This window comes from Aotus nancymaae, unplaced genomic scaffold, assembly GCF_030222135.1.
Source record: "Aotus nancymaae isolate 86718 unplaced genomic scaffold, 86718_ANA_hifiasm-v0.15.2.pri h1tg000019l, whole genome shotgun sequence".
NCBI classification, from domain to species: Eukaryota; Metazoa; Chordata; class Mammalia; order Primates; family Aotidae; genus Aotus; species Aotus nancymaae.
In genome coordinates, this window is record NW_026988431.1 from 54,145,221 (window position 1) to 54,159,480 (window position 14,260).

The 14,260-nt window shown below is 39.8% G+C and overlaps 1 protein-coding gene across 6 annotated transcripts in view; it reads left to right on the top strand.

Annotated features, from left to right (window-relative positions):
* The first annotated feature begins 1,416 nt into the window (after positions 1-1,416).
* Positions 1,417-14,260, top strand: part of OTOL1 (otolin 1) — an 84,768-nt gene continuing 71,924 nt past the window's right edge. For all 6 annotated transcript variants that reach the window (XM_064378882.1, XM_064378880.1, XM_012447401.3 and 3 more), the window contains exon 1: positions 1,417-1,706. The gene's annotated coding sequence lies outside the window, so the exon portion shown is untranslated. The remainder of the gene's footprint in view (positions 1,707-14,260) is intronic.

Sequence of the window (14,260 nt, forward strand, 5' to 3'; positions counted from 1 at the left end):
TTTATCAACTGTCTGTGACCCATTGAATCCAGTTAAACTTTTCCCCTTGGCATTGAAAACCTTCTTGATCTTGCCTGACCTACATGTTTGGGCTTATCTACATAACCACTGACATAAAACCTACATACTTGACAATCTATTGTTTTACATTTCCTCAGGCATGAGGAAATGTAATGAGAGAATTTTGTTAAATTGTGAAGTTACCTTTGCCATTTGATAGTAATCAGCTCAAGGACAGAGAATGTATCTTGTACATTCTTGAATTTATTCCCCAACACAGCAGATACCCCTGTGGAGATGCCAACTAGAGATGCCAATTTTAGCTCTTCCATGAACTCCTGTGGCAAGAGGGAGGCAGCATGCAGGGCTTAGATGTAGAAGTTGGTTCCTGATGGCATGGGACAAGGAAATGTGAAAGAATGAGCAAGGGATTAAAAGTGATGGACAAAATTGGGAGAGCTGGTGCTGAAGACACATTTGATCTGTTTAAACTTCCTGGAAGGGTCAGGTCACTGTGAGCAATCCTGATGTTTGCTGGGTTGGGGAAACAGCAGGCTTGCAGACTAACATGTGACTGGAAAGAAATGTTGACCAGGGTTTAAACCAATGTCAAGGAGAGGGCTCAGGTGGGTGGAACCCAGTGAAAACCAGTACACTGTCACTAGGTTGAGAGCTGGGAGGGATGAACCAGGCTGATAACCAGCTTTTCTGGGTTGGGGACAAGGGTGCTGCTGTGTTCTGAATGCTCCCCAAAATTCACGAGTTGAAAGTTAATTCTCATCGTGGTTGGGTTAGAGGTGGGGCCCTTTGTGAAGTGATTAAGTTATAAAGGTTCCACCCCACCACAATGGATTAGGGAACTAAGAGCTGGAGGAAACTAGCTTGGGCCCCTTTTGTTCTTCTGCTCTTTTGCCATGTGAGAACATAGGATTCATCTTCTTTTTGTCCTTCCATCTTTCCTAACATGCTGAGGACATCTAGAGTGCCGTCTATGAGGAACAGGCCCTCACCTGAAACTGAACCCACCAGCACCTTGATCTTGGACTTCCTAGCCTGCAGACTGTGAGACAATAAAATTTTTTTCTTTATAAACTATCCAGTTTCAGGTATTTTAAAATAGCAGCACAAATAGACTAAGAAAGATGCCTAACAAACGGCAAAGATAGCCTTGGCAGGAGGGATTACGTAAGATTAAGGCCTCATTTTCGTGCAAAATTTTATTATGCATTAAGTTACTATTTCCCAGTGTCTGAGGAATTTTGGCCATTGTTCCCATGTGTGTATGTGTGTGTTTAGCTGGAGCCTAACAAAAGAAGGCTGTGGATGATGCCACCACTTCCTCGCTTCAGGTAGCCACACACCAAAGTGCGCTGGGAGAGGGGCTAGCTCCAGAGCCACAGCCTGGGTCTGGGAAAGCTCTGATTTCAAACATGCTGTCGATTCTTCCCAAAATAGCATGAATTCTTTATCATAATCTATGTCTTTATTTTTGCTGCCTACAACATGGCCCTTTTCTATCACACCATCATTCTCATGGAATGTTCTTTAAATACAAACAGAACCGTTGCTTCCTAAGAACTTTCTTTTGCACTTTGCCAGAGGATCAACCTTCTGAATGAAATCAAAAGTGAAACTTTGTGGAGGAGTGTGGGATCCAGAAGCATAAGAATTCTCTTGTTCCTAGCTGTGAGGTTCTCAGCACAATAGTAAGTACCCTTAAGAATTCTCTTGTTCCTAGCTGTGGGGTTCTCAGCACAATAGTAAGAACCCTTAAAATGATAATACTTCAAATTTCTCTTGAAAAATTTTCATTTACAGTAGAATAAATGTCAGGAGATGTTAAGTGTTTGTTACTAAGAATAGAATATTTCCCAGCTCCAAAATTTTTTTTCAAAGCAAATATATACATTTGATACCTGCAAGTTTTGAATGTGCAAATATTGACTCAGCAGATGGATGAACCAGGTCTAACATACTATTTTTTTTTTTCCTCAAGGGTTGGGCCTATCATGACTCTGACTAAGGGTTACTGATAACTGATGAATTTTTAGAATGGAATGGTTTCCCACCCTTTTCTCTAGAATGTATAACATCTGTGTGAAATGCTAACGAGATTTTTATCATTTTTATGGTTTAGGCTAAATCCCTGTTTATACGCCTAAGATTTCGCTAGTGACCTTTGCTGATGACTTATATCAAGTCACTAGGGGATTTGCTAGGAATCTCCAAGTTGTTTGATTCATTTGATTTTCAGTATTTTTTATTTTGGGACTGGTTAATAAAAAACTACCTTCATAGAGGGCAAAGAACCTTGAATAATGGAATTTCAAAATGCTTTCAGAATTAGTTCTGAAGATAAACAAATGAGGAGAAAACGTACATAGAATTCCAAATTCTAATTTGAAGGCAGTGTTAGAAGTTAGTTGTTCTAGAATATGATGTACAAAGCAAGTGACTCATGGTTGAATCATTTACATCAACAGGTGTTATCACGAAGTGCTACAATCTAACAGCACCTAAAGTTTCTACCTTTAAAGTGAACAGCAGGCACATTATTAAGTAACTTAACTTGGCACAACATGATTGTCATAAAAACTGATAATATCATCTTAGAAAAGTTAACTACATCGTGAGGTATTTTTTAGGTACATAATTTTAATCTATAATGTATCTATAGTTATTGGCACCAGGTATGTATACAGACTCTCAGTTTCTGGAGACCCACAGGAAAATCCAACACTCCAACACTGAAGGAGCTTGCCCACCCAGGCCCTACTGGTTTTGAGCGATGTTTCAAAGCATCATACATTCCAACATGTGGTCCCTAATCTCTGCTGGGGGAAGCTGCAGTTGAGCAAGGGTTTTATCAGAAGCTTGATTTTCTTGTACATATCCGTCTTAAGGTCTCAAGCTGGAGGCTGTTGATTACCTCACGCTTTATGCTTCTAAGCGTATGTTGTCTTGAGAATGTGGATCCAAACAAGTAACCCAACAATCTATTTGAATTAATTATATGTTTAATCAAATCTTAAAATCTTACATGTGCAAGCCAGGTGTGGTGGTTCACGCCTGTAATCCCAGCACTTTGGGAGGCCAAAGCAGGTAAATCATTTGAGGTCAGGAGTTAGAGACCAGCCTGGCCAACATGGTGAAATGATGTCTCTACAAAAAATACAAAAATTAGCTGGGCCATGGTGGTGTGCACCTGTAATCCCAGCTACGTCAGGGGCTGAGGTGGGAGGATTGCTTCAGCCTGGGAAATGGAGGTTGCAATGAGCCGAAATCATACCACTGCACCCCAGCCTGAGTGACAGAATGAGACCCTGTCTCAAAAAAACAAAACAAAACAAAAAAAACCTTACATCTGCAGACATATCATTACACTGGGAATTAGCACCTTCCCTCCATGGTAAACAGTGCAGGTGGGATTAGTGCTGTTTTACAGATGTAAGTGGGCTAGTGTCCTTTCACAAATATGACCCAAAAAGGCTAGAAGAGTTGCCCAAGGTCAAATTTCAGTTACTACATTTCTCATTTATTATGCTATTTAGTTATGATTGCCATGAAAAGGTTTCACACAGCTTGAAATTCCTGGCAGTAATTCTTAAAATCAATTCCTGGAATATTATTTTTGTAGTGAACAACTCAATCTCTGGAAAATTTGGAGGTTAAAGAGAGGAATTACAGTTTTTTGAAGGGATGTCTGCCTATGTAACGGCCCCATGTTGCCCCCTTATGGAACTTCGTATATTTGCAAAATTCTTTGCTGAATTAGTCTTTCACTGAAGTGTGACAAATAAAACAGGATTTACAGCATTAGCCTTTCTCAGGATAACATGTTTAGCTTACCATTTTCATATATTAAATCAACTGTTACTGAAATTTAGCCAAATTGAAGGAAAATGTGGTTATGAGAAAGTCTACAGAAAGCTTGTTTATACTAGTTTTTAATTATACTCACAGCTTCTTTGCCCATATCCTCAGTGCTGATTATTTTGGGAGGCCAAGGTAGGCGGAAAACCTGAGGTCAGGAGTTTGAGACCACCCTGGCCAACATGGTGAAATCCTGTCTCTACTAAAAATACAAAAAATTAGCCGGGTGTGGTGGTGCATGCTTGTAATCCCAGCTACTCAGGAGGCTGAGGCAGGAGAATTGCTTGAACCTGGGAAGTGGAGGTTGCAATGAACCGAAATTGTGCCATTGCACTCCAGCTTGGGCAAAAAGGGCGAAACTCCATCTCAAAAAAAAAAAATGTATCGAATGAAATGGGAGGGTGTTCTTAATATTTTACTAAATATTGTGGGTCATTTTAAGTTTCATGCTTGTGAGGCATTTGGGGATTTGGTTAAGTTTTTCTTGTTCAATGGGTTTGAATTTCAGCTCTGCTACTTAGCTACATCACCTCTGGTAGACTCAATTTCTGAGTCTCAGCATCTTCCTCTGTAAAATGGGGAGAATGGCGCTGTTTGTGAAGCATTTGAAACAACTCCTGGCGCCGAGTATACATGTGAAAGTGAAAGCAGTGGTGGTGGTTGTAGCAGTAGTAATCCCCGGATCTTAACTCCTCAATTATCACATGAGGAGATTGTACTAAATGAGCTCTGAGGTCCTCTCAAGTTCTTACATCTCTGATCCTCTGGATGCATGAAAAGCAGAGGAAGAAGGAGGCACCATGAGTAGTGTTTCCATCCCTGCTCTCCTGGGAAGCTCTTTCCCTCCTCTCCACAGCACCTGGAAGAAGCAGATAGTTAGTACTGAGTAATTTGCTGGCAGGGCCTGCTGGTTTCGGCCACAATTTCTGAGTCCTTTGGGGAGTCAGATGCAATAGGGGATACATCAGATACCAGAACCTCTCCAGGGTTGTGAAAGCATTCTGCCTTTAGGAACCCACCCACCCACCCCTGATGGGGCCACTGATCATAGAAAGTCTCAACAGAAAAATGGAAATGGTACCTAAGGTAGGAGATGGGGCAGTGGATGCAGCAAACCACTGCCATGGCACGTGTATACCTATGTAACAAACCTGCACGATCTGCACATGTACGCCAGAATTTAAAGCATAATAAATAAATTTAAAAATAAAATTAAAATTAAAAAAACGGGGAGAGAGATCCAAGATGGCTGATCACTAGCAGCTCGGGCTCGTAGTTCCCAGTGAAAGCGCAGAGAACGAGAGGACACCACACTTTCAGATGAATATTTGTTGCTCACGGACCAGGAGATTCCCAACAGGGGAGCCCCACGGGTTGCCAGGGCGACTCTTGTGGCCGGCGCGGCGGTTTTGCTGGTGCCTTAGCGCGCCAGTTTTTGGTGCAGAGTCTGGAGATTCCCGGGCAGAAAAGCACCATCAATCTTAACACCCCTGTTTTGGCCGGCACAGTGGATTGCTCAGATTTCGGCGCTGGGAATCAAAAGTTGGACGTCCGCTCAGAGACCTAGTTAGAAAGTCGGTAATTACAAAGACAACAGACGGATAAATATATAATGAAGGGAAGAAATCAGCGTAAAAAGGCAGAGAATACTCAAAATCAGAATGCCTCTCCCTCTACATGGGATCGCAATTCCTCATCAGTAATGGAACAAGGCTTAATAGATTACGAGTGTGTTCCAATAACAGAAGCAGGTTTCAAAACGTGGGTGATAAGAAACTTCTGTGAATTAAAAGAACTTGTTCTAACCCAATGCAAAGAAACTAAGAACCTTGAAAAAAGGTTTGACGAAATGTTAACGAGAATGGACAATTTAGAGAGGAATATAAGTGAATTGATGGAGCTGAAAAACACAACACGAGAACTTCGCGAAGCATGCACAAGTTTAAACAGTCGAATTGATCAAGTAGAAGAAAGGATATCAGAAGTCGAGAACCAGCTCAGTGAAATGAAACGAGAAGACAAGATTGGAGAAAAAAGGATGAAAAGGAATGAGCAAAGTCTCCAGGAAATATGGGACTATGTGAAAAGACCTAATTTACGTTTGATAGGTGCACCTGAATGTGATGAAGAGAATGAATCCAAATTGGAAAATACTCTTCAGGATATCATTCAGGAAAACTTTCCCAACCTGGCAAGGCAGGGTAATATTCAACTCCAGGTAATACAGAGAACACCACAAAGATATTCTTCAAGAAGACCAATCCCAAGGCACATAATTGCCAGATTTATTAGGGTTGAAATGAAGGAGAAAATACTAAGGGCAGCCAGAGAGAAAGGTCAGGTTACCCATAAAGGGAAACCTATCAGACTTACAGCAGATCTCTCAGCAGAAACCCTACAAGCCAGAAAAGAGTGGGGACCAATATTTAACATCCTTAAAGAAAAGAACTTTCAACCCAGAATTTCCTATCCAGCCAAACTAAGCTTTATAAGTGAAGGAAAAATTAAATCTTTTGCAAACAAACAAGTACTTAGAGACTTCACCACCACCAGGCCTACTTTACAAGAGCTTCTGAAAGAAGCACTATACATATAAAGGAACAACCAATATCAGCCTTTCCAAAAATATATCAAAAAGAAAAGAACATTAACACAACGAAAAATTTACACTAACTAATGGGCAAAACAGCCAGCTAGCATCAAATGCCAGTATTAAAGTTATATATATTCTAATCGGATAAAAAGCCAAAACCCATTGGTATGCTGCATCCAGACCCATCTCACATGCAACGATACACAAAGACTCAAAACAAAGAGAAGGAGGAAGATTTATCAACCAATCAGAGAGTAAAAAAAAACAAATAAATAAACAGCAGGAGATGCAATTCTCGCCTCTGATAAAGTAGACTTTAAAGCAACAAAGAGCAAAAGAGGCAAAGAAGGACATTATATAATGGCAAAAGGATCAATGTAACAAGAAGAGCTAACGATTTTATAGACCAACGAGACAGAAAATTAACAAGGACATCCAGGACTTGAACTCAGACCCGGAGCAAGTAAACTTAACAAACATTTATAGAACTCTCCACTTCAAATACATAAAACATACATTACCACCTCGCACCTATTCCATAGTGACTATATAATTGGAAGTAAATCACTCCTCAGTAATCGCATAGTATTTCATAGGTTTAAATGAAATATTGGTTGGCTGCTCGTTTGTTATTTTCTTCCCTTATTCCTTCCTGTTTACATCAAGTATAATTATTGGTATAAAAGAGGTTTTCAATACCCATTACTAAACTGCATTCTAGCCTGGGCAAGAAAGCAATACTACCATTCTCTCTCTCTCTTTCTCTTCCTTTTTCTTCCTCTTCCTTATTCTTTTTCTTTCTTTCTTTCTTTCTTTAAAAAAAAAAATGGAAGCAGGGAGTGTGCAATGAAAGTGGATGTAGGGAGGCTGGAAAGTGGGACATGTCAAGGCCTAAGAACGGGACTGGAAGGAGGCACAAAGAAGGGATTGCTGGCAGGGAAATTCCTCCCATTGGCCCAGGGTCTCAATTTCACCCTCGTCCTAGATAAACACCACAGACATTAAAGTCATGAAAGCACTTTATTCAGTAACTACTGACAGTCAGGAAAAGAGATGAGCTCCATTCTAATTTATGCAGAGGTGGCTGTGTGTTTTATTGTAATTTTTATTATTCCAATAAGACTTTATTGTTTATGTCTGAAAATTAGCTATAAAACTTATACATTGTTTCATCATTTCCCTCTCTAGTTTTAGCTCTATTGAGGTACGATTGATATACAAAAAGTTGCACACATTTAATATACGCATCTTGATGAATCTGGACATATAGGTACACGCATGATGCCATCACCACATAAAACACATTCATCACCTCAGAGGGGGAGCTTAGGAGGAAGAGAGAACTGGAGTTCAAATAAAGTTACAAAGGGTTGGTCAGTGTAAATGTGACTAGGTCAGCCGTGTCTGCTAGCCGGCAATGATGGCCCAAAATTAAGATTCTATCCTGACAGTTACATTTCTAAGAATGGTCTTCAGGTCCTTTAAAAAGACAATCCTAAATTGCAGGAGATATGTACACATCTCAAAAGGACAGAGGAAGGATTCATGATTGTAAGACCTTTTTAGTAAATGCTCTAATAAGAGGAGGCATAGGGGCCCAGGGGAAACAACTTCTTTGTCCTCTGAAGAGTCACTGAAAGTCAATTGACAAAAAGCAGATTTAATAAGAGGAATAACATCCATAGACCAGGCACAGTGGCTTACACCTGCAATCTCAACACTCCGGGAGGCTGAGGCAGGAGGATAGCTTGAGCCCGGAAGTTCAAGACCAGGCTGGGCAATACAGTGAGATCCTATCTCTATAAAAATTTTAAAATTACCTGGATGTGGTAGTACATACCTGTAGTCCCAGCTACTTGAGAGGCTGTGGTGGGAAGATCATTTGATCTGGAGAGGCAGAGGCTGCAGTGAGCTGAGATCATAATATTGCCCTACAGCCTGGGTGGCAAAGTGAGATCCTGTCTCAGAACTACTACTACTACTACTAGAAATGATGTACAAATTTATGTGCATGGGGGAGAATTAGAGTGATTATCCCACCATGCAATGGGGCAAAGATGGTTATATACCCCTTCTTCCTCTTCTTAGGGGAAAGGGAGTTGGGGAAGTGCGATGATTTTAGGAAGATAGCAAATGATTTTCAGGGGAACTCATTGGGCTTGAAGAACATACAATGGCTTAGAACAAAGTCTGTTGGGCCTGCAGAGCAGACAATGGTTTGCGAGAAAAGTCTGTAAATGTGTGTTGACATACTTCAGCCTTTCTTCCTGCAATGTGAGTTCAGTTAATAAAAAGTTAGGGAAAGAACTAGAGGTAAGAGAAAATTGTTTTCTTCTCTGGTGGGTCTGGCATTTAGGCAGATGTGGGAACTTCAGAGAACAATGTCATCCGGTGCTTTAGGAGAGACAGAGGATTGAGAAACAGTAATGAGGGAAGGTCAGAGAGACGTTGAGGCTGATTCCTTGGTTCAGCATGTCAAAGCGTTGCACTTTGGGGTGTTGGTTTTTGAGCCCCAACAGAGGTCTGGGACCTCTCTTTAGGACAAACAGAAAATTGTCCCGGCAGCTCTGTTCTGTCTCAGGCAGGCATGTTAATACAGGGCTGGGGCCATCCTACAGACATGGTCTTATGCTGCTAGAAGCCGGGCTAGAGTTTGGGACACTTCTCTTTAGTACAGGGGTTTGGATGAAGTTGTTACATGCTGAAAGTTCTGCAGTTCTTACCACAGGGTCTTCTATGGCAAATCTAACTTCTCACAGGGCCAACTTTTATGTAGAAAGTGAGTAGTTTATCTACTCATTCCACAAATATTAGTGGGGAGCTTTCTACGTGCTGGGCACCGTTCGAGAGCCAGAGAGTCTTAGAATTGTTTGCACTGTTCACTAGTTATTTTACTTGTATTAGTCTCACCGTAACTAAATAGATAGTGAAATTCCTTGAGGTCAGAGACACTATCTTATTCTTCTGTTTTCATACAGTATGGAATTTAAAAGAGCCTATTAGTCACTTGAATTTATTAAATATAGTTGAGCAATACAACAAATAAAGAAAAACACGTTGAAACAGAATTTAAGTAACTTGAGAGTTGAGTAGAGAAGAAAAAGAAAAAGAAAATACTGAAGTAATGAAAGAGATTATTTAACTTCCCCTTCACAACTTTTATATCTTTTTTTGTGGTCTCCAGAACATTTGGTTTGAAAAAAAATCACTTATTAAAAAGTCTGAAGACCACTGATGAATTTCATAGGTCAAGAGAGGTGAAGTCAAACAACGAGCTTAGAAATGATTACACAGGATGATTAAGCCAAAGGGGACATGTTGCTCCAGGCAGCGCCTAATCAGAACACACATGTTCCCTATCTTAGACCCTAAATCCTTTGAACTCAGAGGAGCAAGTCAAAAGAGGTCTCCAAAACTGTGAGCTTGGAAGAGTTACAGTGTAGAAGATGGGGTCTGAGAAGAAAGTATTGAAGGTGATTCAACTCAAACTTCAGAACTGCTCTCTGAACTTCAGAGACTGGGAATTTGATGCCTAAAGAAGTTGTATCCTCACTGGCCTTTTTGACAGGAAGAAGAAACTAAAACTTACCCTAAAAGTTATGCTATCTCCTGTATTTTTGAAATATTCTGAAAAATATTTGCTATTTGCTTTCTTAAGTGTAAGGAAGGAATGAATCTCTGAGGTACATCATGTAGGTGATATTAAAACTATGCTTTTTGGTGTGTCTGATTTAACATTGCTAAAAATAGTCAGAATTTCTACTGGTTTAACATGTACCCAAAGGCTAAGAATAGATTCAAAGAATTTTATTCTTTCTAGATGCAAGGAATATTCTCAGATCTTGCCAGCTCTGCAGCAAATGGAGGTGGTGGTTCTTAGATGTCAGACTTTGCTGGAGGGAGGCCAGGCTGCGGTAGCCCGGTTGTAATGCTTTCCCCTGAGGTGTTGGCATCAGGGCTTGCTTCCACTGCTGTTTTCCCACAGTGATTTCTAAAGGAAGGCCAAGGTTGGGTAAGGGTCAGGGTTGGCACAGAACTGATGTCAGAAGCTGTAAGACATAGGGCTGCTTTTACAAAGATGCATGCATTTTATCTAACAGCCTTTTCCCCTAAAATATCCTCAACATATATTCTATTTCTGTAGTTCTCAGCAGGGTGAGTTTTGTCTCCCAGGAGGAATTTAGCAGTATCTGGAGACATTTTTCATTGTCATAATTGGGGGAGGTTTGCTACTGGCATCTAGTGGGTAAGAGACAGATATGCTACTAAACATCCTACAATGCACAGGGCAGCAGCCACAACAAAGAAGAATCCAGTCCAATATGTCAATTGTGCCAAGGTTGGGAAACCTCATTATGTATTTCAAGGCAGGAAAACCAGCTCCTGGTGTAGTGTGCTGACTAACGCCTGACTGATCAGTGTGGTCTCTAGACACCAGCATCACTTGGGAGTTCCTAAGAAATACAGACTCTCAGTTCCCCCACTGAGGATACTGGATCAGAATCTGCATTTTAACAAGATCCCCAGGTGACTTATATGCATCTTTAATATTGAGAAGCACTGATAACCTTCTATGAGAACTACAAGGGCAAGGCAGTGAGACAAGTGCTTCAGCATGGCCAAGTCACAACGAGACAGTTCTGGCCCTACTTAGGCAACATCTTTAAAAATTAAAAAAAAAAAGCCTAACTTTTTCCCGTTTTGTTTTGTGTTTTTAAATTTTCATTGAAGTTTCCTCTATTTTGTCCTTCTTTCCTTCCTTCCTTTTTTTCTGTCTTCTTTCCTTTCTCTTCTAGTTACTCTGCTTCATTATTTATCTTCATCTCACATGTATGTATGCAGTGCTCTTCTAGGTCCTTAATTTTGAGTTACTCGTGATATCAAAAAGGAAAAAAAAGAAAAGGCAGATACTTATCTCTTTAATTAAAGGAAATTGTCCTGGTGGGTAGAATCTGGAAGGACAGTCATACTTTCTGAAATGTAATAACACAATTAAATTCTACCCTCCCTTCAGTGGTAAGATATTAAACAGGAAGGCAATAAAGCTCATCTGATACTAATTTGATCAGAAGCCTGTGCAATCAGTCTCTTTGATATACCTTTTGTCAACACAGCTTTAGGTTTTGAATAGGCAATCTAAAACCCTGGAAATCTACCATATTGACTTAGCCGCAACATTTCTGCTGAACCTAGGTATAATAATAGGACTGATTAAAAATAAAATTTAGTCTGTATACCATATAATGTAACATAAATTTTAGTTCCATGTTTCTCTGTAAAAATACAAGCTAAAATTTTAAATTATTAAAACAACCTTCAGTTTAACTTGCTAAATATTTACTTAGCACCTATTGTTTACAAAATGCTGGAAATAAAAATTGTGGAAAATTAGAAAAGATTAAGATATAATTTGCCCTGGTTCATAAGCTGGTGTGTTTTTGTGTGTGTATGTGTGTGTGTGTTAGAATGGTAGAATATGCTGGGGTCTACTCATGTTAAGTATAGTAACCCACATACCAACAAAGAGCTATGGGAGTTTACGGAAGAATATTCATACTTAGTGTTTCTTTGTTATAAAAAAATAGATTTTGAAGTAAAAAGGAAATGACTGAAGAGGTTCCAGTTCCTAAAAAGCTGTGGTTTTCTCAGCGACATTTTACAACCTGGTTAACAATTACCTTAAGTTTTAGGGAAGTTTAAGTCAGAAGCACAAATAGGCCCGATACTCTCAGTAAAGTACCACTGCTATTTATACCTGTTTTCCCCCAAATTTCTTTATACTTATATTTTAAAACCCATCTTATCACATCTTCATAGCTTTTTCTTTTTCTCATTTAAAACTACAGTGGTACCAAAGCAGAGAGATTTGTTCTTTTTGATTGTGGATTAAAGTCATACATTGAAGACAATGAAACCGTTATGTAAGCATTGAAAAGACTCACCGAAAACCATATGTAATGGGTATTTTTATCAACGTAACTGAATAAAATTTATCTTGCTTAGAAATGACTTTTTAAATGTAATGCCTAAAATAGTTATTATGCAAATTTCTTCACCTGGCATCTATTAGAGACTTTAATAATAACACTCTAAAAATGAACTTCAACTTTTCCGTGGGATCTAATCAGTATGCAAAAGGACATATGCGATCTGGAAATGACAAGTAATGGGAAGGTTAGTCCTTTTGCTCATACCCTATGACCTTGCAAATGACTATTGGTGCCAAAAATTACATCAGTATTTGGATGAATTCCTAAATAAATTCAAATTAAATTGAGTCATACTGAAGCTTTATTCAATTAGAAAATAGCATTGAAAGATTCATTAAAAAAAACTAGATAGAACTGGTTTTATGTGATAAGTTTGATAGGGCAGGGCTCACCTTTTGAAATTGTAAGGTTTTCACTGTGTGATATTGAAGATCATTAAAGTAGTTACGAAGGTGTGTTCACTACTATATAAAACAAGACTACTTCATTAATAGTGCTGGCCTCAAATTTTCCAAACATACTTTTATTTTCCCCAAGTTCTAGGAGTAATGTACTCCTCTCTGGTTTCAACCCTGTGCTCACTTCCTCATCCATGGCTTTTCTTTCACTTTTTCTTTTCTTTTTTTTTTTTTGACACATAGTCTCACTCTGTCACCCAGGCTAGAGTGCAATGGCGCGATCTCGGCTCATTGCAACCTCTGGCTCCTCTGTTCAAGCAATTGTCCTGCCTCAGCCTCCCAAGTAGTTGGGATTATAGGTGCCCACCACCACGCCCAGTTAATTGTGTGTGTGTGTGTGTGTGTGTGTGTGTGTGTGTGTGTTTTAGTAGAGACAGGGTTTCACCATGTTGGCCAGTCTGGTCTCAAACTCCTGACCTCAGGTGATCCACCCACCTCAGCCTCCCAAAGTGCTAGGATTACAGGCGTGAGCCACCGCACCCGGCCCTCATCCATGGCTTTTCTACAGCCTCTAGTCACTTACTGCTGGGTTGCTTTTGGGTCCACATCAACACTTCAAGAAGCTAGTTTACATGTTTTTTTTTGTTGGTGGTGTGTTTGCTTTTTAAATGAGATAATGAAAAGGCCTGGTTGGAATGCTGAAGGTGTGCTGGCAACTTAGGGAGTAATAACTGGTAAAGAAATTTTTGAAAGGAGTTCAAAAATTATGCTTATGAGAAAATAGATGTAAGGGAATTACAATTTAGAAAATACTAAGCAGATGCATTTCCCCCATGAGGATGTGTGTTCAGAGGTGGACTTTCTTTCTCTCATACTTTGGGCACTTATGGTTTTTCAGCTGTCTCATGGAGTTTGCAGCAGTAAGCTGCTTCTTTCAAAGGGTCTGTTAATTCTTGGTTTTCCTATGGTAGTTCTTGAAGCAAATGTGCATGATGTGAGTCTCCACATGCTGTTCTGTTCATCCAAGTGGGAGCTGCAAGTTAGTCCTGCCTCCTAGCCACCATTTTTTCCCTCCCACTGAGTCTATGATCTTAAAGCATTTCCAGGGGATTAGAAAGAGGGTGGACAGAAATATATTCAGGAACAGTTGGAGTGAAAGATCCATTTTACATGTTTGTAAATTGTGAGAGATGGGAAAGTTCTTCTTCAAAGTTTATCTTAGACTACATTATAAGGAGTTACAATCTCTTGCTCTATGGCCATTATCCAATATTAGCATAAACATGTGCCCATGTATATATATATTCTCTAAGCCAGCTACATCTTAAATCAGCTACCTTAACTCACTCGGCATGTCCGAACAGAACTGAGCAAGCTCCAAACCCACTGGTGTGTGCCATTCCTGT